This window comes from Paroedura picta, chromosome 2 (genome assembly GCF_049243985.1).
Source record: "Paroedura picta isolate Pp20150507F chromosome 2, Ppicta_v3.0, whole genome shotgun sequence".
NCBI classification, from domain to species: Eukaryota; Metazoa; Chordata; class Lepidosauria; order Squamata; family Gekkonidae; genus Paroedura; species Paroedura picta.
The window spans coordinates 11,877,562-11,901,630 of record NC_135370.1 but is presented as its reverse complement, the minus strand read 5'-3'; the positions used below and the strand labels follow the sequence as shown (position 1 = coordinate 11,901,630).

At 47.5% G+C, this 24,069-nt stretch overlaps 1 long non-coding RNA gene across 1 annotated transcript in view; it reads right to left on the bottom strand.

Annotated features, from left to right (window-relative positions):
* LOC143828611 (uncharacterized) overlaps positions 1-23,683 on the bottom strand; it is a 38,251-nt gene extending 14,568 nt beyond the window's left edge. Inside the window, exons 1-2 of the long non-coding RNA XR_013227763.1 lie at positions 23,559-23,683; positions 22,260-22,346 (exon numbers count right to left, since the gene is read on the bottom strand). This is a non-coding gene — a long non-coding RNA (uncharacterized LOC143828611). The remainder of the gene's footprint in view (positions 1-22,259; positions 22,347-23,558) is intronic.
* Between the last annotated feature and the right edge of the window lie 386 nt (positions 23,684-24,069).

The window sequence follows — 24,069 nt, the reverse complement described above, 5'->3', positions numbered from 1 at the left end:
ACACTGAGCTCCTGGCTGGGAGGATAGGCTAAAAGCATCTCCATGGGTAGTCCACATGGTGAGAGCAATTCGAGTAGCCGTGTTGGTCTGAAGTAGCACAATAAAATCAGAGTCCAGTAGCACCTTTAAGACCAACAAAGATTCATTCAAGGTGTGAACTTTCAGGTGCTAGCAGCTGGTGGAGTTCATAGTCCGAGGTAGAGTGCTCCTCAAGGAGCCTTCCTCCGGGAGAGGCAAGACGGTTACAGGCAGCATCCTTTCAGCAGGCACCCAAGGACCAAACACAGCTCCAGTTGCATGCAGAAGTTCCTGGGTTCAGTTTCAGTTAAATGGATCAGGTCGTGGGTTAGCCAAAAGACTTCTGCTTGAGACCCTGGCCTTGATGGACAAATAGCTTTCTAGGCATGACCCCTCCACCCACTGACTGATGGCACAATGTCTTCAAACTTTGATCTCTTCCTTCAGACCACCTAGATACCACAAAATTAAGGTAACATCCATACAGCAGACTGCATATGGTGCTTGCTGCCATGCCCAACTTGATTAGTCACAGTGCATTAAATTCTCAATGGTCTTTTCTTGCTTTTTGCATTATCCCCCATTCCTTTTATAGGATATGTGGACAAAACCATCCCTCTCATCTGGGACAGGAAATGACCTCCTGGAGATTTTGTGTCTGAAGCAAGTTAAATACTGAAAAAATGCCAGCAATTCCCATTAGCCATCTATAAGGCATTCTAAGTAGGCAAAAATAGGGTCGAAATACAGGCAGCGATTTATTAGGGTTGAACTAGAAAATAGGAGAAGAGCCTCTTGTGGCGCAGAGTGGTAAGGGGCAGAAATGCTGTCTGCCCATGAGGTTGGGAGTTCGATCCCAGCAGCCGGCTCAGGCTTGACTCAGCCTTCCATCCTTCCGAGGTCGGTAAAATGAGTACCCAGCTTGCTGGGGGGTAAACGGTAATGACTGGGGAAGGCACTGGCAAACCACCCCGTATTGAGTCTGCCATGAAAACGCTGGAGGGCGTCACCCCAAGGGTCAGACATGACTCGGTGCTTGCACAGGGGATACCTTTACCTTTAGAAAATAGGAACTGGGTAAAATAAATAGGGCAAATGCTCTGTAGAAGTAATCTTCAAAAACTTCAGATCATGAGAAGAAGTAAAATAAAGTTCTATTTTACTTATAATAAGAATGGAATGGAAACACAGATTTCTATGAAAGCTTTGAAGTGGTGTTTCTAATGATGGCTTTTCTCAAATTTATGATGCACCTTTAATCTCTATTCCTATAAATGGTTTTGTCAACTGTTTTTAAGCTGACCCTGGAAATATCACAGAGTTTATTTTGAGACATATTCTCTGTGAGCTTTTCTAATTGTCAATGGCCTACATGCAGTTTATCAACATGCAAATCTGAACCCGCATGTCTTAACATGGCAAACAAACTCACTGGGCCTTCCAGAACACTCCCCCTCCAGAGTATAACAACACAGATGGCCTAAACAGGGCCAAAGAGGTGAGACAAATGAGGCACTCAGGGCCATTCTGCACCCGTAAAATAAAGTGAAAGGATTGCCTTTTGCAGATGCCATATTTTTGGCAATTTGCATGATGTCGCCAATATCCAGCATCCCAGCAGCAAACTGGCAGCTACATCTTCCATTTTAAAGCAAAAGTTGGGGAATCCCTAAAAGTGGATTCCCCCAACTATCTGTCACGAGCAAGAGGAGAGCACCCAGCAAGCCACACGCCAAGGAAATGTGTGGAGCCGAAGTAGTGCTATCTCTGCCTCCAGTGCCTGCCCTCGCACCCGCCTCCCTCTCCCTTCTACCAGGGACGGGAACTTTTTTTTTTCCTAAGCAAACTGCCTGGAGCAACAAATACATCTTAAATCACCCAGGCAAAGCACAAAAAAAAAATCCCCCCAAAAAGTTAACAAACAAAGCATGCCTCACTAAAATTGGGAACAAGATTGCATCAACGCTAATGATTCCAAAAGGGGTGGCATTTAAAAAAGCACTATGCATCTATGATTAAATGCATAAGCATCTAAATAGAGAAGTTTTACTTTTAAAAAATTAGACTGCATCGTGGGCCCTTTAAAACGGAGAAAACGGAGATTGGCTGCCTGGCTAGACTGACAGGCAGAGGAGAGTTGCAAGTATAGCGCGTTCCTTTCTTCCACCATTTCCGCAAGCCAGCATGCGGAGTGCCCAGAAGGGCGAGAAGGCAGCAGAGGGAAGGGAGAGAGCCAGGAGGTGAGGAATTCCAGAGGTGCATTATTTAATAGCGTTACGCCATGGTACTGGCATAATGCTATTTTTTCAATGTGCAGAACTGCCCCTACGTTTGTAGATTTATGCTTGTTATTTTTTAAATAATTTATCAGAGTTTATATTTATGGAGAATTTTAAAATGTTGTACACAGCGCCAAACTATTAGGGAGGGGTGGTTTATAAATCTAATATATTATTATTGTTGTTGTTGCTGCTGCTGCTGCTGTTGTTATTATTATTATTATTAGCCTCAGAAGCTAAAAAATAATCCGGGAGAAATCCCACGGAGCAATTTAGTAGACTGGAAGCCAATCCAAAATAAAGCTTTACATTTTGGCACTTCTGCAGCCTGATCAGGTTCAAAGTGAAGCTTCTGTGCAAATATGTGCATGATTGCTATTTTTCACCTGTGACACTAAGAAGAACAGCTATATGTGCAGCATTCTGGCTTCCCCCAGAAAACCTCCAACAATCTTGTTAAAATGCATTAATAAGCCATCAGTGATTGGCTACCTGGCTTGACTGACAGGCGGAGAACCTATGGCTTACCACAATGATGGTCGCCATTGCTCTTAGGTATCTAGGAATATCTAGATCAGAGGGCTGGAGTAATGCTATCTATGGCAAGCTTTCTCCACCATGGTTCTGTGAACCCCCTCCCCCATGGCCAATAATGAATTTGGAGGGGAAGGGAAGGGGAGCATGCACACAGCTATGCTTCCTAATTATATTCTGGATGATCATGCCACTTCTGGAGTTTCTCAAAGCCTGAGGAATGTTTCAGGGGTTTCTCAACAGTAAAAAAGGTGAGGAAGGCTGTAGTATGTACATGTTAGACCATTTATGCACTGGGAAATTCACTGCCCCAGCTCCTGTGCAGGAACACAAATCTGGGGCGGATGAGGTGCACCAGGCCAAATGCTCCCTCATGTGGGTGCGGGAAGAGGTGGGACAACCTGCCACGACTAAAACTCCAGCCTCCAGCCCGGCACGAAACCTCCAGTGCATAAACGGTCTTGGAGATAAAAACAAAACAGAACATTTGACATGGTGTTCAGAGTTGTTCACTATTTCTCCCTGGAATGGAAGCTGAACAATGTAATGGTTACATTATTTTTCTCAAATGGCACTGCCTTTTGAATTACATCTAGAAACATTCAAAATATAAGAAATGTTTCACATTATAATTTACCAATATTATGATGCTTATGCTGAAAAATTAAAGCCCCCCCCCCCTTCTCTCTGTTGTTTTTGGCATTTATTTCAAAACTGGCTGAGTGTCAACATTTGAATTGTGGCAATTTCGTTAAAGAAATACCATTTCCATTATTTCCCACATATGTCAGTGAATATTAACCATCTAAAGCAGTGATCCCCAACCCCCGGTCCGGAGACCGGTGCCAGTCCGTGGCTCAGTGAGTACCGGGCCGCAGCTCCTCCTCGTCCTCCTCCCTGGCTGCTGCTCATCTTTGATGCTCTCCGGTGCCCGCCATGGCAGGGCTCAGGCGGTGGCAGTGACGTCCCTCGGCAAAAGACTACCCCCTCGGGCCTCAGTAAAATTGTCAAGTGTTGACCGGTCCCCGGTGATAAAAAGGTTGGGGACCACTGATCTAAAGTTTTCGAAATTCAGAAAGTGCTTCTGGCATTCACACGTGATGACCATCTAATTAATATATAATATACACTCTTCTTTTTTACACGTAGGTCTCCAATGTCATCCAATTTACGGGCAGTATAATGCCCATATGATAGTGGAAAGGTGGAAACAATTAGTAATGATAGATTCAGGTGGGTTGCCACACAAAATGTAAGTCCAAAGGCAACTTTAAGAACAACAAGGTTTTATTCAAGGTGTGAACTTTTGTGTGCACACGCACTTCCTCAGACAATGGCACAAAAACCATAAGAGTATAGATATAAGGACAGAGGAAATTAATAGTAGATTGGTTAATTCCTTGCTAGAATAGCAAAATCTGTTCTTTGGGTTCAGTTGCCGGTCACTAAAACATGGGGGAAATAAAAATGTTAAGGATCTAATCTTCATTATCATGCTGCATATTTGTTGTGATGATGTTTACTAATTTACTACTAATTTATTTTCTCCTTATATCTATACAAGGTCTGAGGAAGTGTGCATGCACACGAAAGCTCACACCTTGTAACCACTATGCCACAATTCCCAAGGGTCAGTCTTCTCCCACACTCAACGAACATTCCACACCACAGGTTCTTGACACCCATCTCTCCACACCCATGCCCTCATTTGCCACCACGCCACCACAACCTCCCACACAACACACACATTCAACCCCATGCCCTTACAGACTGGGCAACTCCTCCACTTCCTCTTCCCACCGCCAAGCTCTAGCACCTATATTCCTAGATACAACAGGCTTTGCCCCTAGTAAAATGATAAAATCAAAACACAATCTCCCCCAATATTAACTATAAAACAATCTAATAACAACATAATGGTGCGCAAAATCCAAAATATTTCCCAATAAGGCCCCCCCCCCCCACACACACACACACTGTCCATCTCTAGCCAGCTAAGTGGCCCACGATGTTATAGCAAGCTGTCTGGGGTACTTACCGTGCATCTAGGGCAGGGTCCACAGATCGAAACCCGGGCATCCTCCCACCAGTCTCAGCAAAATGCTTGGTAGAAGAGCTCCATCTTGCAGGCCCTGTGGAAAGTTCATAGCTCCACCAGGGCCCTCAGTTTTTCCAGGTGCTCATTCCACCAGGTTGGGTAGCCCTGGCCCTGGATGAGGCCAGGAGAATGTCCCGGGGGCCTGGGACCACCAGGAGATTCATACCCACAGAGCAGAGCTCTCTGCGGGGAGCATAGGCAGACAAGCAGTCCCTCAGATAGGCAGGACCCAAGCCATGTATAGCCTCAAAACCAAGACCTTGAACTTGATCTGGAAACAGACAGGTAACCAGTGCAGTTGTAGTTCAGGCTGGATATGAACCCACCAAGGAGTTCTAGTGAGGATCCTCGCAGCTGCATGTACCAGCGGTAACTTCCAGGTCAAGGACAAGGGTAGGCCTGCATAGAGTGAGTTATATAGTCTATTGTGGAGGTGCATGGATCACCGTGGCCAGGTGTTCCAGGGACAGGAAGGGCGCTAGTAGCCGGGCCTGGCGCAGATGAAAAAATGCCATCCAAGCTACATAAATGACCTTGTTGCGGGTTGATTTTTTTTCCCACCCACAAACCAGGACCTTAAGCCAGAACGAACCTTGATTCCCACTAGCCCGGGGAGTCATACGCTGATCTCTGTTTTCTAACAACAACCTCGCGGCAACACAACTGACAGCTTCTGTGTACAACAAGCCATATATGACACTCCAGAGACAACCGGGCAACTAATGGGGGAAGCTGTTCAATTTATTCTCCTGCCATTGTCAGCCACAAATGAAGGGAGAAAATAGGAAATGCATGGAAATGCATTTGAGGCATAAAGTTCTACTTAGTTTTGTGACAAAACAAACTCTTTTTGTGAAGAGAGTCGGGGAAACGGCCTAGGCACCAACATATAAAGCAATAAATTACTGAATCCTGTAATGGAGAAGTAATAGGAGCTGCAAAGAAAAGAAATGTCCTTTTCCTCCTCCCCCCGGAGACAGACACATTTCTGTTACCACGCACAAATTCCACTATACGGAAGGCATGTCCGCAGCCATTAAAAAATGCACCGAGACCAGCAGGTAATGGGAAAACATTCTTTGAGACAATGCAACAGAATCTACTATTACTCAGTCCGGTGTGCTGGGATGTATTCCAGGACTTTTTTCCAGAGACATTATGATTGTTAGACTATTTTGCCCATTTTCATTGCTGGTGTTTGTACATAATTTGCTTATTTTATAGCTTTTTGCCCCCTTTTTAATGCTGTTTATACGCATTCATGCTATGATATATGACCTACTATCATTTTTAAAGTGATTGTGCTTTTAAATTTTATAACTGAAGGTCGGAGGGAAATATTTCCTCTCGGGGTGGTAGAGCCTACATCAGAGAGTATGAAGGCTGCCACTTGCCAGCTGGAGTCAAAAGTTCTCCTGGAATTGTGATGATCTTCAAGAGACAAATATCAGTTTCCCCTGAATAAATATCAGCTTTGAAGAAGCAGTAGTAGAAGAAGAAGAGTTGGTTCTTATATGCCGCTTTTCTCTACCAGAAGGAGTCTCAAAGTGGCTGACAACTCCCTTCCCTTTCCTCTTCACAAAAAGAGTTTGTTTTGTCACAAAACTAAGTAGAACTTTATACCTCAAATGCATTTCCATCCACATTTTTTTAATTGGAGGGAAAGGATGAGAAGAAGAAGAAGAAGAAGAAGAAGAAGAAGAAGAAGAAGAAGAAGAAGAGTTGGTTCTTATATGCCACTTTTCTCTACCCGAAGGAGTCTCAAAGTGGCTTACAGTCGCCTTCCCTTTCCTCTCCCCACAACAGACACCCTGTGGGGTGGGTGAGGCTGAGAGAGCCCTGATATCACTGCTCAGTCAGAACAGCTTTATCAGTGCTGTGGAGAGCCCAAGGTCACCCAGCTGGTTGAATGTGGGGGAGCGCAGAATCAAACCTGGTTTGCGAGATTAGAAGTAGGTGCTCCTAACCACTACACCAAGCTGGTTTGGAGCACCTATGACATCATACATCTGCTGAGCTCCCTTTCCAAACTTCACCCTCCCCAGGCTCCTAAACTGAAATTGGCATCCCTAGAAAGTGGGATTTTGGAATGCCAAGAGTATGGTCAGGACAGTGCATGGCACCCAGCCCTCTGCTGCAATAGCACTGTGCTGGCCGGGCAGGTCAGGGGTGCTGCTGCCAGAGCAATAGTGCTGATTCAGAAGAGCGCCCCAATTAGCAGAGCCGTAAACAAGACGTCAACAACAGGGGAATACCAGAGCCGGGAGTGGCCAAAAGCAAACTGAGAAGTCAGAACCATATCATCAAGGTGCCAGTCAGGGAGTTTCCAAGTACAAGGTCAGGGCTCCAGTCCAGGTATGCAGGTGGATTCAGGTTGCTGCACATTTGCTTCCATGCCATGTTCTTCCCAGGCATGCCTTAAATCCAATGTGCCATTTTCCTGAGGATTGCTGCTGCAACTATTCTGGGTTTGCTTCCAGCAAGCAACGCTGGCTTGAAGGTGAACAGATTTCTGCCTGTTCTGTAGTTCTGCCCTAAGTGTCCATGTGCACCTATGAGCTTGAGGAGGGCAGTCAGAACGGTCAGTGTCTGAAGCCGGACTAATTGCCTCCAGCTGGGCATTCTGAGCATTTAGGCTGGAATAGGACTTTGGAATAGGAATTTGCCCATGAGGTTGGGAGTTCGATCCCAGCAGCTGGCTCAAGGTTGACTCAGCCTTCCATCCTTCCGAGGTCGGTAAAATGAGTACCCAGCTTGCTGGGGGGTAAGCGGTAATGACTGGGGAAGGCACTGGCAAACCACCCCATACTGAGTCTGCCATGAAAACGCTGGAGGGCGTCACCCCAAGGGTCAGACATGACTCGGTGCTTGCACAGGGGATACCTTTACCTTTACCTAGGACATGACACAACAATGTTGGATATAAACATGGCCACAGCTTCATTACCTCCCCACGGGAGGGTTGGCACAGCATGGGAGAGGGAGCTTGACCTAGCAGTCATCAGATTGCCCCAAAACCCGCAGAGTCTAGAGACACTTTTGGGATTTGTACCATTCTCAGCCAGGAGAGCAGATCCCCTTGCCTACTGAAATCTGCCCTACCAGAAGCGACTTATGCGGGGGAGCCAACAGACACTCCCCTCAATTGGCTTTCCCCCAGGCACCTGGCACATGAGCCCCTGACTGCCCAGCAGAGTCAGCTACGCCTGTTTACAGGCCGCCTCCTAGGAAGGCCCGAACCCCAGGGACTCCCTGCCAACAGGATCCATCCCATGCAAACCTGCAACTGTGATGAATTATTGGCCATGGAATGACCCCTCAAGACACAAAACAAAGCTGCATTCACATCAACATAAGGTTGGTGGGAGGCAAGCTGCTCTCCATGGCCTCCTGGGCAAGAGGAATGGGACCCACATGTGTGGCAACTTTTATAGGTGCCACGTGGCCTGCCTCACCCTGACACCATGCGCACTTGCTTTGCTAGCAGCACGCCTGGCCAACAGGCTGCTGGGGCAGTCGCCTCCGCCTCCAGCCATCGCTCTGAAGGCATCAACAAGTGGTCGAGGAAAGTGTCAGCCGCTTTTTTCACATGCCCTGCTGTTTGTTTCTGGCTGGGCAGGAAGCTCCTTAATTTCAGGGCCTGCCCTGTCTTTGCAGACACATCCAGTTCTTCCTCAGAGGAGCTCTCAGAGCCAACCGGAGGGGGTGTGCAGTTGGGTTCCACGCTATTGCTAAAGCACCCAAATGACATGACCTTCCGCCATTCCTCCATGAGGATGTAATTGAGCAACCAGATCCCAAAGTGCAGCCAATACCATTGACTAAACGTCTCTCGGAATTCAACAGAAAGTCTGAGAAAGGTGAGCATTGACAGCAGGGCAGTGATCCTTGTTTGGCTATGAGAAATCTATGCTTCAGAAGAATCGCTGGCTCTCCTGATAACTGGCATGTTGTTAGGCAGTCCCCCCACCCCGCCTCCTGTGAGAAGAAGAATAGATAAGACATAAAAATATGTTTTTGTTGCAAGGGGAAAAGTACAAAAGACGGAGTTCTACAAGAGCCCTGAGGATGATCCGGGGCCTGGGGACCAAGCCCTATAAGGCTTGGGACTTGGGAACGTTCAGCCTGGAGGGTTGAGAGGGGACAGGATGGCTCTCTTGAGGTATCTGAAAGGCTGTCCCTTGGAGGAGGGCAGGGGGTGGTTCCTGCTGGCAGCTGAGGAGAGGACTGTGGGTGGGGAACTAATTTGGATGAGGCTTGGTTCAAATACTTCCTTGAAGAAAAGATTTGCAGTGTGGATTAGGCACAGATCCCACCTCATAGCACTTGAGGTTTAAAAGGAATCATCTTATTAGGAAAGATTATACACAAATATATATCATATTAATTCATGTGCTTCAGTCTCCTCAGTGAAGCAGTGTACAAAAACTTAGAAATTCATAAGAAAGAAACACATTGCAAGCCCTTTGGCTGGCTTGTCTGCCAGAAAACATGCCAATATATGAGCAGTCATGGGTTTACACTCTGGGTAAAATGGTGCCAGTTAGATATCGGGGGAGGGGGGATTAACAGTCAGAATAGTTTAGCAGTAGAGTAGGATGCCTAAGGAGGTGGTGAGCTCCTCCTCACTGGCAGAGTTCTGTTGTTGTTGTTATTCCTGACAACATGTTCAGGGAGGCTAATATTAGCAAAAACATGTACAGAGTAAATATAAAAACACTTACAGACAGCACTTTAAAAAATTTAGAGCTAAAAACCCGACTCTGGTTGTAGGGGTCAAAGTAAGTTTATTTTATTTATTTATTATATTTAAGAAACTAAGATCATGGCATCCAGCCCTCTCAGTTCCTGGCAAATAGATGGGGAAGAAATTGAGGTAGTGACAGATTTTATTTTCCTGGGCTCCAAGATCACTGCAGATGGGGATTGCAGCAAAGAAATTAAAAGACTCCTGCTCCTGGGAAGGAAAGCTATAGCAAACCTAGGCAGCATCCCAAAAAGCAGAGACATCACCCTGCCAACAAAAGTGCGTCTAGTCAAGGCTATGGTCTTCCCAGTTGCGATTTATGGCTGTGAAAGTTGAACCATAAGGAAGGCCGAGCATCAAAGAATTGAGGCTTTTGAACTCTGGTGCTGGAGAAGACTCTTGCGAGTCCCTTGGACTGCAAGGTGAACAAACCAGTCAGTCTTAGAGGAGATCAGCCTGGACTGCTCCTTAGAAGGCCAGATCCTGAAGATGAAACTCAAATACTTTGGCCACCTCATGAGAAGGAAGGACTCCCTGGAGAAGAGCCTAATGCTGGGAGCGATGGAGGGCAACAGAAGAAGGGGATGACAGAGAATGAGGTGGCTGGATGGAGTCACTTATGCAGTTGGTGCAAACTTAAATGGACTTCGGGGAATGGTAGAGGACAGGAAGGCCTGTAGGATCATTGTCCATAGGGTCACGATGGGTTGGACACGAGTTCGCACCTAGCAACAACAATATTTATATACAGCGCTCCTTGAAGGCTCAAGGTGGTTCACATAAAACAGAAACAATACAGATAACTTAGTTTAACAATAATGAAGTGATAACAACAGGCAACATAGAACAGTAGAAAAATATGGGAAACATTAAATTAATGCATACTAATAGTCCAATGCATTGTGTGGAATTATGGTAGGGGTCATAGGAGGGTGGCTCAGGGGGGGGGCGTGGGAAGTGGGGTTTCAGGTCGACCTCAACCAAATACCTGATAGAGAAGCTCCTTTTTGCAGGCCCTGCAGAACTGTTGGAGTTCTGTCAGGGCCCTGATCTCCTCTGGGAGCTCGTTCCACCAGGTGGGGGCCAGGACGGAGAAAGCTCTGTCCCCGGTTGAGGTCAAGTGAGCTTCCCTGGGGCCAGGGATTACCAGAAAGCTGGAAGTGCTAGAGCTTAACGTTCTTTGAGGGGTATAGGCAGAGGGGCAATTCCTCTGGTATACTGGGCCCAGACAGCGTATGGCCTTAAAGGTGATAACCAGAACCTTAAGTCTGATCTTGAATTCAACCGGAAGCCAGTACAGCAGCTAGAGGATGGGCTGAATGTGGGACCTCTGAGGTGTTGCTGTGAGGGCCCTGGCAGTTGGGTTTTGGACCAGTTACGGTTTCCAAATTAAAGTCAAGGGCAGACCTGTGTAGAACAAGTTGCAGAAGTCCAGTCTAGAGGTGACCGTCACAGGGATCACTGTGGCTAGGTGTTCTGGGGCCAAGAAGGGTGCTAGTAGTTTGGCTTGGTTAAGGTGGTAGAAGGCCAGCTATGCTACCATCGTAATCTGAGTTTCCATTGAGAGGGAGGTATCACGAATCATACCCAGGTTCCTGGTGGAGTGGGTCACTGATAGCTGCACTCCATCCAGGGTGGGTTGGCGTGCTTCCTCGCTTATTCTGGTGTTGATTTTATGTGCAGTTTTCAGGTGGAAGAAAAAGCCGGGGGAAAGGAGGTGGAAAGGGGCCCTTCGGGTGTCACATTGTGCTTATATTGGCCTCAATCATACACCTGGCGGAAGAGTATCATCTTGCAGGCCCTTCAGAACTTTGTCAGTTGAGGCTGAGAGAGCCCTGATATTCCTGCTCGGTTAGAACAGCTTTATCAGTGCTGTGGCGAGCCCAAGGTCATCCAGCTGGTTGCATGTGGGGGAGCAAGGAATCAACCCGGTTTGTCAGATTAGAAGTCCATGCTCCTAACCACTACACCAAGCTGGCTCTTTAGGGCCCTGTTCTCTGGGAGCTCATTCCATCAGGTAAGGCAACTGGACTTCTTGGGGCCAGGGATCACTTGCCAGTTGGAGGTGGCGGAGCACAGAATTCTTTGAAGGGCAGCAGCAGAGGCAGAGAGGTGATCCCTCAGGTACACTGGGCCCAGACCGTGTATGGCTGTGGAGGTGATATCACCAAATGCATGATATTAGCCTTGCATAAGGAAATCTTCCAAGTTGGGTGACAACCCTCAAAGTAAGGACAATCTGTAAACTGATCCACGGGAGCGATAGTAATAAAGCGCTAAGGGCAATGTGGGAGGAGAAATGGGCAGGCGAGTCCAGGATAAAAACTCAAAGGGGCCAATCAGGAGCCGTGAAGTGGCTCCTGATTGGCCCCTCCGAGTGTCAGTCTGGGAGATGAGGTTGCCAGGGGAAGATCCTTTGCCTCCAGGAAAAGAGCAGGGCCGACGCATCGAAGACGCGGAGGCCCTGCTCCTTTCCCGGCACCGAAGTTGGGACATTGGGAGGGAGGGTGCAGAAAATGCTTCACGTCAGAGACACAGCGGACCTGCTCCTTTCGCTGGCCGGAAGCCGGGACCTCGGGGGAGGGAGGGAGGGGGGAAGGCTTCGGCACGGCGGGCCCAACAGGAGCCCTGCAAGGCCACCGGGGCCAGCAGCGCCCAGCCTAGCACCCTTGGGCTTTAAGGTAAAGATAAAGGTATCCCCTGTGCAAGCACTGGGTCATGTCTGACCCTTGGGGTGACGCCCTCTAGCGTTTTCATGGCAGACTCAATACGGGGTGGTTTGCCAGTGCCTTCCCCAGTCATTACCATTTACCCCCCCAGCAAGCTGGGTACTCATTTTACTGACCTTGGAAGGATGGAAGGCTGAGTCAACCTTTAGCCGGCTGCTGGGATTTAACTCCCAGCCTCATAGACAGAGCTTTCAGACTGCATGTCTGCTGCCTTACCACTCTGCGCCACAAGAGGCTCTTACAATGGGCTTTACCTCTAGTCTAAAATAAAATGATTCAATGTATGTGGAATAGGACATACATGCAGGCACAGCCTTTGGGAAACAGGAGCCTTATTAAACCTGCCTTTTGTTAAGTCAAAAAGAAAAATGTTCCTTCTGGCTAGCAGAAATGCTCTTTGTGAAAGTGAATTGTCTAACACAGAAAGATAGGGATGTATTTCTCTACAGTAATGTAAGCTGTGACCTGTAAATTGTAAGTTATCGCACTGTTCCAGGTACAGTTGGCCCTATCGCAGCTCCAAGTGGAGCAGGGGGGATGGGGGCACGACTCCTGGGCAAGAGCCTTTGAGCAAATGGGTGGTCCAGAAAGCAGGCAGGCATCCTCTCCACCAGCTGCAGAGCCTTCCCTGGCATGTTGTCCCACCACTGCATTAGCAAGCCCTGTCCCCCGGTCCTGGGCACCAAGTATGCTGGGTTTGCTCCTGCATCTAGAGCTTCAGTCCTCCTCAGAAAATAGAGAAAGGGGCAACTAAAATTCCCCCTGACCTTGTTTTCATTTTCAGGAAAGAAATACCAAAAGGCGAAGGGGAAGAAGCAACTTAATCAGACTCGAAGGAAATGGTGTTTTACAAATATTGTTAAGAATGGGAAACAAAGTTTCTGGGTATTCTTTTTGTGAGAAAGCTCATCTTAAAAGCGAGCAATTTGCTAAGATCGTTTCAAATTCTCGCCAGGAGGAACGGTCAGCATTTGTATCTGAAAAGGTCAAATATTACTGAAGAAATATAGGGCTTCTCTGAAGCTAAACATGTAACACACCCAAGAGAGCAACCTGGGTGTAAACTGCACGGAGCTTTTATTCCAACCCCAGATCGATTCAGTCCCTGCCCTCTACACAATGTGATTTCTGTTTGGATTTGGGGCAATTTAAATTTTCCTTCTGCAGCAAGAAGGATTGATCCAGAGTGACCCTACCTTTATTGTGCAATATCTTAGAGTGCTTTTAACCCTCAATATCCAGATTGGGAAAGAAAGCTCCGTGGTAGAGAACCTCTGATAGGCTACACCTGGTCATGTGACACGCTTGCCTTAAAGGAGAAGCCCCTAATTTCTCTCAACTTCTGTCGGTCCTGGAGTTTGCCTTTTTCGATCCTCTCCCCCTCCCCTCCAAGAAAAGAAAGAGGCTCCCTGCCTGGCTCCTCTCCCCTCCCCCCCCCTTCAAGAAAAGAAAGAAAGAGGCTTGGCTCCCACCCACCCCACCTTCTGAGCCTCCCTAACCACGTGCAGAAGACTTTCCTGTTTCAATAGGGAGGAGGGTGAGAAGGGAAGACCCGAGTTCAAAACGATCTGAATTCAACAGGATTGACAATGGAATAAACAAAGTGCAGACTCTGCCCTAGTCTCCATCCTGAGTTAATTATAAAGACAAAAACTCACCTTACACATCTGTAAGACAATAGTAATTGCTTTAGAGTCAATCAGGATGTCGGCACAATCTCAGGTCACATCCCAATCAAACATGGACAAAGAAATAAGTTTGTTGGCTCTTGAATCTAGCAAATAAGACAACTCCATTTGACTCCATTGTCACAGGACACCCCCTCCCCCCAACAAGAAATTAGTTAGATCCAGGATTCAGCCATGCACTTCAGATCAGGTTTTCCTATCTAACCAACCTCTGCCACTGAGAAGACTGGACATGCACTTCAAGACTGGTAGATGTCATCTAACTTTTCCCTTTTCTTACTCTCCTTTTTTCTTTCACTATAGCCCATGATCCTCACAATTTTTCTCTCCACTGCACTGACACTGCTTTTCTTCTTCCTTGCACAGAGCCCCCCTTTGTCTCTCCCAAAGCCTATCTCCAGATCTCCTGGTTTTTTACTTCTGTGCCCCCCCAACACACATATTTGACCACATCTTCTGCATTAGACCCCTGCATTAGACTTAGATTTCTACATAGGCCTTCTCTTGTCCCTACACTGGAAGCTACAGCTGGTCCAAAATGCAGATGTTGAGTCATCACTGGAATACCTTGGAGGGCTTATATACACCCCGTGGTCAGGCAACTGCATTGGTTCCCAGTAGAACAATGGGTTAGGTTTGAGGTGCTTGTTTTGACCTTCAAGGCCATTCGTGGTCTGGGCCTGGTACATCTGAATAAGTCCCCTGAAGAATGTTATGCTCAGCCAGTTTCAACAGGCTGGTGGTCCCTAGCCCATGAGAGGTGCACCTCACCTTGGCCAGGGCTGGGACCTATTCAGTCCTGTCCCTACCTGGTGGAATGAGCTCCCAGAGGAGACATGGGCCCTGTAGGAACTTTCTCAGTTCCAAAGGTCCACAAGACAGAACTCCTCCACCAGGAATTTGGTTGAAGTCAGGCTGCAGTTAACATCTAAGGATCACCCGCAACCCCCAATACTCTCCCTTGTGACATCCATACTCTGACAAACATAAGAGGTAATGTGGGAGAGGCTGGCAGTAAGGATGCAGAGATGATTCTATTGTTTTACTTTATGTACACAGCTCTGAGATGGCTGCACTGTGTGGGGAGGTCCTGCAAGTTGAATAATGGATGGATGGGTGGGTGGGTGGGTGGGTGGATGGATGGATATCACTGACATGGATAGCTGAGCCATACCTGCTCTCATCTGATCTCAGAAGCTAAGCAGGGTTGGCCTTGGTTAGTATTTGGATGAGAGACCTCCAAGGAGAAATGAAGTTATGATGTGGAGGCAGGCAATGATGAAATCACTGCTGAATGTCTATTGCCTTGCTGCCCAACAATCCTACAATTTTGGGATCTCTTGGCTACATGACACACATGCCATATGATAAATAAATAAATCCTAACTCTCCCTCTCAGATGATGATCCGAAGCTTCCTTGCATTATCTTTCATTCCCTTTCTCTCTCATCTAGTCTTCTTTCTTTCATCTTCTTCAGAGACATGTGCACGTCCACCCAACTCTCTCATGGACTAGCCATGCCTGAGACATAATTGGGCATCGTCATGATCAAAGATTCCAATGATAGTTGAAGTAGGACTTTTATCAACATAGACATTTGAAGTCTTTTATTTGGACTTGCCAGATGTTTGGATTGCCAACTGCCTTTCAGATTTGCCTTTCTGTCTTGCCTTCAAGCTATCCCTTTGTAGTTACAAATGTCATCCCTTTTACGACATTATTGATGGGGAAACATCAAACTGATTTGCAGTCTGTGAATACAACAACTCAGATCACAAGAGGCCCAGAGTGCATGCATGAATGGCCACATCCGTACTCCAAGATTGTGCCAGTACAAGGAGTATACAGGCATATTTTAGCTTGAGGAGAGTTCATTATGGGCAAGTTCAGCACAGTGTCTATGAATACTGACCTGTGACTAGGGATGGTCTCACCAACTAAAGTTCATGATGAACGTTGGCCTTTTTGTGGTTTACAAACCGAGGTTCATGGAAGGTCATAAACTTTGCATCTTTGACTCTGGTTTCCACTGTTTGGTGTCTGTAGACCACTGGGGGGCGGGAGAGGCTGTTCTAATAGGTCATGGAACCTCATAAACTGAACCGGTTTGTTTGGCCCTTAAAAGTTCATGAGTTTGTGGTTCATCAACTGACCAAGAACCAAACCACATTTTCCCAGTTCATGCCCATCCTTATCTATGATGAGGGAATCACAGATTAATATCTTATTTGTAACCTCTAATATGCCTCACCCTTTATCCCAGGGGTAGTCAAACTGCGGCCCTCCAGATGTCCATGGACTACAATTCCCAGGAGCCCCTGCCAGCATTTGCTGGCAGGGGCTCCTGGGAATTGTAGTCCATGGACATCTGGAGGGCCACAGTTTGATTACCCCTGCTCTATCCCATCACTCAGCTAGAAAATTATTCTCTAGAGAGGATAACGACACATCAAAACAAATTCACCTAGAAAAATAAAATACAAACATGATCTAAAGTGAAATTTTAAAAAAATTGCACAGGAAGGAATAGCAGAAACACCAACATCCAAGGGGACAGCATGCCAAAGCTGGGGTGCCACAATTGAAAATGCTTGGTTGAAAATTGAAAATCCTGGATGAGAAAGCTTGGATTAAGCTGTCAAAAGATCGCAGAAGATAGAATCATAGCATCATAGAGTTGGAAGGGGCCATAAAGGCCATCTAGTCCAACCCCCTGCTCAACGCAGGATCAGCCCTAAGGTCAGATGATACTGATCTATTGCCCTGGCTTGTAAGACCTGATGTAATAATAGACAGCCTCTTACCATCAACCTATGGAAGGGGCACAAATATTTCCCTTCCACATCTGCAGCTCCTTCCAACCCTCAGAAAAAACCTTTCCTGGTATCACAGAATTCACAGTGAGCTGGAGTGAAAAGGGAGAAGGGGATGAAATTTCCCCCTTCCCTTTGTGGAGCTCTGTGTACCTGTACAATTTTTGCTGATTCTCTGTGGGATTCCTTGATGTGGGGCCTCAACAGAGGCACCTCTCTTTACTGTTCTGAGTTGACATGCACGATGCCTCCTCCCTGCCTTCCTTCTTTTTGCTGCCGCTAAAGGTTCTTTAGAGCCTCTTGTGGCGCAGAGTGGTAAGGCAGCCGCCTGAAAGCTTTGCCCATGAGGTTGGGAGTTCAATCCCAGCAGCCGGCTCAAGGTTGACTCAGCCTTCCATCCTTCCGAGGTCGGTAAAATGAGTACCCAGCTTGCTGGGGGGTAAACGGTAATGACTGGGGAAGGCACTGGCAAACCACCCCGTATTGAGTCTGCCATGAAAACGCTAGAGGGCATCACCCCAAGGGTCAGACATGACTCGGTGCTTGCACCTTTTTTAAAGGTTCTTTCCTAAGAAACTTTAGTTGGACCCAATGAGCAGGATGGCTTAATTGAATGTGGTGAAATGTGCGGGTGGCTGAGAAGCCAAAGGGGACCTTTTACTTTGAATAAAACAGTGGTATTCTCTTAATCACAAAATAGAGCTTATTTATAACGGTGTAGGAGTTTCTATACAGTTAAGAAAAGTAAAGGGTTCAGGAGAGGTACATAAGCAAAATGATTTCTTAAATTGACAGAGCTGCACAGACTTATTTTTGTCTCTTGCCACTTAGGTCAATAACTTCCACCCAGCTTAGTTTTCCTAACTTGCCAGCTATGCTAATAACCGGCTCACAGAACAATGATTTCTCTCATGGCATTTCACTCTTGGCTAGGGATGGGCGATTCAGTACAATTTATCTGAAAACTGGTTCAGTTTGTCTGAATCAATGTAACTTTGGGTTGTTCGGGTTGCCCTAAGCCAGGGGTAGTCAAACTGTGGCCCTCCAGATGTCCATGGACTACAATTCCCAGGAGCCCCCTGCCACGCTGGCAGGGGGCTCCTGGGAATTGTAGTCCATGGACATCTGGAGGGCCGCAGTTTGACTACCCCTGCCCTATAGGAATGCACTACTTAGAATCACTGAAACCTGGATCAATTTGGGATTCAATTCAGGCATTTGGGGGCCCTTTAAATTATAAAGGGAAAGAGAAACAAATTTACCTTCGTCCTGCTCTGACTCCTACGGTTCCTTCCCGCGTTTTGCTGTGGGGCAAGCTGGTGGGAGAGGGAAGATGCATCTTTTCAGGCCAATAATTGGAACTACAGTCAGTCCTGGCCATGCATTTCGCATTGCCTTGAGGTCTGGAAACTTGCAAAACTCTTTGCAGGCTTCAGGCAAGGGCACAGGAGGGAGGGGGAGGGGGAGGCGTTGGCAAACAGGAATGCTGGTTTGGGGGGAAACTGCTCTTTGGCCCATCGCAGACTCTGGCTCCTTTTAGAAATCCCTTTGGGCAAAGCCAGAGGGCCTACCTTGCTTTGCTGTTTGAGTCTATTGCTGGAGGTGTGTGGCTTGTGGTTTTGCCTTGCTGCTACTCTGAGCCTGCCTGACTCTGCTGTACGGCTTGCTTGAGAGACCTTGCTGCGTGGTGTGGACTTCTGGACTGGTTCTGATCATCACTGGAGAAGACTTCTACTGGTTGGACTGATCTTTGAGAGGAGATTTTCTTTTTTTCCCCTTCATTGTTGTTGTTTGGGCTTGGTGGGTGGGTGCTGCTGGGTGTTATGGCTCAGGGGTGGGGGGCTCTGCGGGCAAGGTCTTATCAATACAGACCGGTATCCCCATACCTATGTGATCCTGTGGCCAGTATTATATTATTATTATATACTAGAAAATAAGCCCACTGTACTCTAAATACAGTGGGCGCTAGTGGGGCTTGGGAGTATTGTGGATCGGCTCTCCGGCTGTGCTGGGCCAGGGGCCGGACACAAGGCCGGGCGTGGGGCGGCGTGTGAGCTGGTGCCGGCTAGTCCTGGCCCCCCCCTGCGGCGCAGCTTACCTGGGCCCTTGGCGGCGAGGGCTTGAATGTAGGCGGTGGAGCTTGAGGCAAAGCTGCTGGCAATGGGCTGCCTCTGTGGCGGTGGGTGGGGCCGGCGGCGGCATGGCCTCCGGCTCCACAACGGGCCTCGGAGTCTCTTTCGCATTGCCGGCCGCTGGGCAACATGGGCCGGCGTCCGAGTGGGTATGTGTGCGGGCGGGGTGGGCGGCGGCACTGCCGCGGCAGCTGCCGCCATGTCCTCCTGCGCCGGGTGGCGGCGCAGGCCGCTCCCAGCTGTGCGGGCTGGGACCGAAGTGTTGTGCAGGCGGCCGCAGCTGGAGCCAATGTGTGCGGGCGGGGCGGGTGGCGCCACCGCTCCCACCACTGCCGTCGCTGCCGCCACTGCCGCTACTGCTGCTGCCACCACTGCTGCCGCCGCATTCTCCTGCGCCGGGTGGCAGTGCGGGCCACTCCCGGCTGCGCGGGCCGGCGCTGAGGTGTTGTGCAGGCGGCCGCGGCTGGAGGCAGCGCTGGCGCCATGGCCGCTGCCGCTGTCCTGTCCTGGGGGCACGTTGAGATGGCGACCTGCCCTCTCGAAGGCGAGGGAGGTAATGGCGGCAGCAGGTCGCATGCGGGTGAAGTGAAAGGGGTCGGATCGGGAGGCACTTCACACCTCCCAATTCGTCAGTCCGGGGGAAGGGGCCTATCGGCACCCTTCCTCATCCCGGACAGGGCCCGCCCTCGGGGCCCTTACTGCTTTATTTAATCCGCTCTGTGGATTAACACAAAGCATGACTCTCTAAAGTTTTCTCCCTCCCCCCAAAATTGGGAACAATATTAATTTTTACATGTATCAAAGGAATTGTGATCCCATAAGGGGAAGCATTCAAAAAGCACTATGCATCTATGATTCCATGCATAGGCACTGCAAAAGAGAATGATTAAAAAAAAAAATAGTGGGCATCGCAGGATCTTCAAAATGTGGAGAAATGGGATTAGTTGCCTGGATTGATTGATAGGCAGAAGTGTGACATACAGAAGGTGCATTGCTCCCTTCTGCCATGTCCAGCAGCAGATGTGGAGTGTGAGACGTGCAAAAAGGTGGCAGACAAAGGCAAGACAGAACAAAAGGTGAGGAGGGGCTGGGAAGCATGATAAAATGTAGCACTTTGCTATTCAGCTGGTGTAATGCTATTTTTACTGATGTGCGGAAATACCCATAGAGTTTAAAGGGGCCATAATGGCAATATAGTCCAACCCCCTAAAGCACCCATGATACGTATCAAGCTGCTGCTTGAAGACTGCCAGTGATGGGGAAACTCATCATCTACTTAGGCAACTTATTTCACTGCTGAACTACACTGACTGTGAATTCTCCCCCTGATAACTAGCTGATACCATTCTGCACATACCATTCCTATGGGTCGTCGCCTCTGTTGCCAACAGGAACCTTTCCCTGTCCTCCACTAAGTGATAACCATTTAGATACTTAAAAGGCAACAATCATGATCCCTCTCAACCTCCTCTCCCCCAAGCTGAACATTCCCAAGCCCCTCAGCCTTTCCTCAGAGGGCTCCAGGCGCCAGATCACCCTTGTCCCTCTCCTCTGCACCCTCTCAATTTTGTCCATGTCCTTTTTGAAGTACCCAGTTATTGTAGTCGGATACAGAAAATTGAGCTATGTGAAGTGGAGCTTTCTGGAGAAAGTCAGAACTTCTTTCTTAAATTAGGAGCTTTCCTCAAGAAGTAAAAAAGCATGAACAGAAATGTTACTTGTACCAGTATTATTATTTTTTATTAAATAATGGCTCACTGGGAAAAGAAGCAGATTAGAAGGGGGGGGGGTACTTGGACACTAAAAGATGAGAGTGGAAGGTACTGTTGGGGGGAGAAAAGAGATGAATTCATCTCCAAAGCTGACTGCCTCTGGTGGAACATTGGAAATGGAATGCCAGTGCAAAGATGAAAATGAAACCGATACCCTGAGCACAATTTCACTTTTGATTGATGGTGAAGAAGGACCGTGAGGTTATTGACGTAGCCAATGGTTTAAAACTCATGGCCTCTTCAGAGAGAAGGAAGAGGGAAATACTTATTGTCTACAATTGGAGTTGGGCATGGATTTGAAAGAGTCTCTGTGCAAAGAGACAGGGCTTTCCTGAAAATTGTGGATAGTGTGAATCTCAAGGGGCTTCCAGGGACAAATCCTACTTTGTTTTCACATAATTGCAGACTTGGACCAAAACATGCTTTATTTATTTCTGATAGTTGTTCTGCACCCTTTTTCTGTGGAACTTTGTGGCTCATAAAAAGTCACAGTTAGACCGATTATGCGTGGGGGGGGGGAAGGTTGGGCAGGCACTCGTATGGCAGCAGGGCAAATTCCTGCTTTTGCACCACATCGACACCAGCCCGGCCCCATCCTGGCCCTGGCCCGCTTTAGGGCTTCTGATGCCTCACAACAATTAAACACTGTTTTTTTAGTGGCCATGCCATTGGCGGCCAGGCCAGGACCATGCACACAGACCCAGCTCCTCCCCTGTCTACCGTGTCCCTGCAGGGACACAAAATGCCCCATTCTGCTTCACGATGCTGCAGAACTGAATGGGGAATTTCTAAAACCTTCCACAAAGATGGGGTTGCAGTGTCACACAATCCCACCCTCGTGGAAGTAAGCTCTCCCCCCACGCACAGACACACACTGCAGAGAAATGCCACAGAACCTTTCTGCCCAGGCTGGCAGGTGTCCAGGCTGAAATCTGGGGTGGGCCATGTCCAGTGGGGAAGGGAAGGTGATGAGATTCAGCAGGGCCTGCTGTAAGAAACTGCCGGCAGCCCACTGTCGCTGCCATCATGAATAATGGGCAGACTGAGAGGTGAAGGTTCTTATAGGCCAGGGGTAGTCAACCTGTGGTCCTCCAGATGTTCATGGACTACAATTCCCAGCTTTTGCTGGCAGGGGCTCATGGGAATTGTAGTCCATGAACATCTGGAGGACCACAGGTTGACTACCCCTGTTATAGGCTATATAGTGAGCGTTACTTTGGAATCACAGTTCTCCAGGTCCCAAAATGTTTGTTCTACAATACGGGGTGGGTTCGGTTTCTGTAAAACCTTCCATAGCTATTGTCCCACAGTAGGGTCAGTTATGAACAACAGGTATACTCACAAAAAGCCTGCAAAAAAAAAGATGTTTCGATTTTTGATTCTGCATGTGGCAGTAGATCTGCCATGGAAAATCCATTGGAGTATTTTTAATTATGCATTGCACTCACCCCCATGGTATTTTTCTGCATAGTTTCCTCTCAGTACTGTAAATTTGCTCTGCTACGATTCCTTCCTGTAAGCCGCTTCCAGGGGTTCTGTTTATGGCATGCAGAAATGTTACTGTGTTTTCTGTCTCCTCCTCTGAGCTGTCTTACACTAATGGCAGGATGGAAAGCCCATGACCTATGATTCCCATCAGGCTCTGCCAGCAGCATGTGTCGGTCAGGTGACCACAGCCTACCAATGAACTCCAGGTACAATGAATGATATACTCTCCCTCTTGAGGACAGTTCGCTCAAGTCCAGAATCCGTTACTTCAAAAATTCACATTTAAAAAAAGGGTGTTTCAGAAAGGGCCAATTTAACAGCGTCAGTGATCTGACATCAATGAAAACTGTGAGGGCGTAACTGCCCTAGGATTCAAAGGAAGGCATTTAGAGAGCTTTCAGTTCAGCCTTGTATTTGATCCAGAGATTTGCCAGGTCTAATCTAGAAAACCTCCTGATCTGGATGGTCTAGGCTAGCCCAATTTTTTCAAGTCTCCAAAGCTAAACAATATAGGCCCTAAGAAATAATACTTGGATGAGGGACCATCAAAGTAGTCCACACAGTCAACACAGAAAAAATTATAATAAATAGCAGATCAGTTTTTAATAAGCAAACATTTAATCAGGGCTGCAACATGCCAACTATTCTATACTGACCAATTGAATTATTACATTTTTTGTCTTGTTCAGTAAATCTAATTTGGCTACTTGACCCTGGCAACACTTGCAATATCTAGTTTGCCCCACACAGCACAATCTCTTTCTTGAGCAAAAAAGGTACAACTGGTCAAAAGAGCAATATTTAACCTCTACTCCAGGATCCTATCACACAACTTAATTGGAGAGTATGGGGCACAGAGAGTTTAGTAGCTTGGAGGGCAAAGTTCAAGAAGGACATCTTTCTCATATATGTGTTTATGACAATGTGGATCTCATCAGGTAACAGTCTCCCTGGGTAACAGACAATTACCTGGTTGTAGCAGCAAGCCTAAGCAGGTCTATTTGGAAGTAAGACCGATGTTAATCAGTGGGGCTTAGTCTCAGGAAATTGTTATTTGGCTTGCAGCCAATGTCACATCCACCTTTGTAGCTACTGGAATGAATAGGAGGGAGGGACAATAGCTCAGTGGAAGAGCCTCTGCTTTGCACCAGAAGGTCTCAGGTTCAACCTTCAGTACCTCCATTTGAAAGGACCAGGCAATAACTGATTTGAAAGATCTCCACCTAAGACTACTGGCACTTTGAGTAGACAATACTGACCTTGATGGCGTGATGGCCTGTGTTAAGTCTGCGGGTTTGGTAGACACAGACTACAAGATCTTAAAAAACAAACAGCTCTTTTTTGAACCCAATACCAACTCCAAACACTGGTCAGCAAACAACGAAACCCCTCAAACTTATATACATTTCAACCTGATTGGCCCTTAATGGAGCCCCTGGATTGGTCCATTACAAGAGCCTCAAGTTAGGCTGTGATTGGTTAGCCTTCAAGCCTTAATTTGCATATTGTCAAGTTGCATAGAATGTCCACACGCATAACAGCCTGATTCCTTATATGGCAGCTTCGTGGGAATCTTGCCAGTCATATAAGGTTGCTACTAGGGTTGGGGGCTTTGGCGACCGCTTTGGCCGTTCCAGCCAGGCTGGAACCCAACCCTAGTTGCTTCCAAAAGAAACAAACCTATGTTGAATAACCCCCCTATATGATGATGATGATGATGATGATGATGATGATGATTTAATTTTTAGACCGCCCTTCTCCAAATAGGTC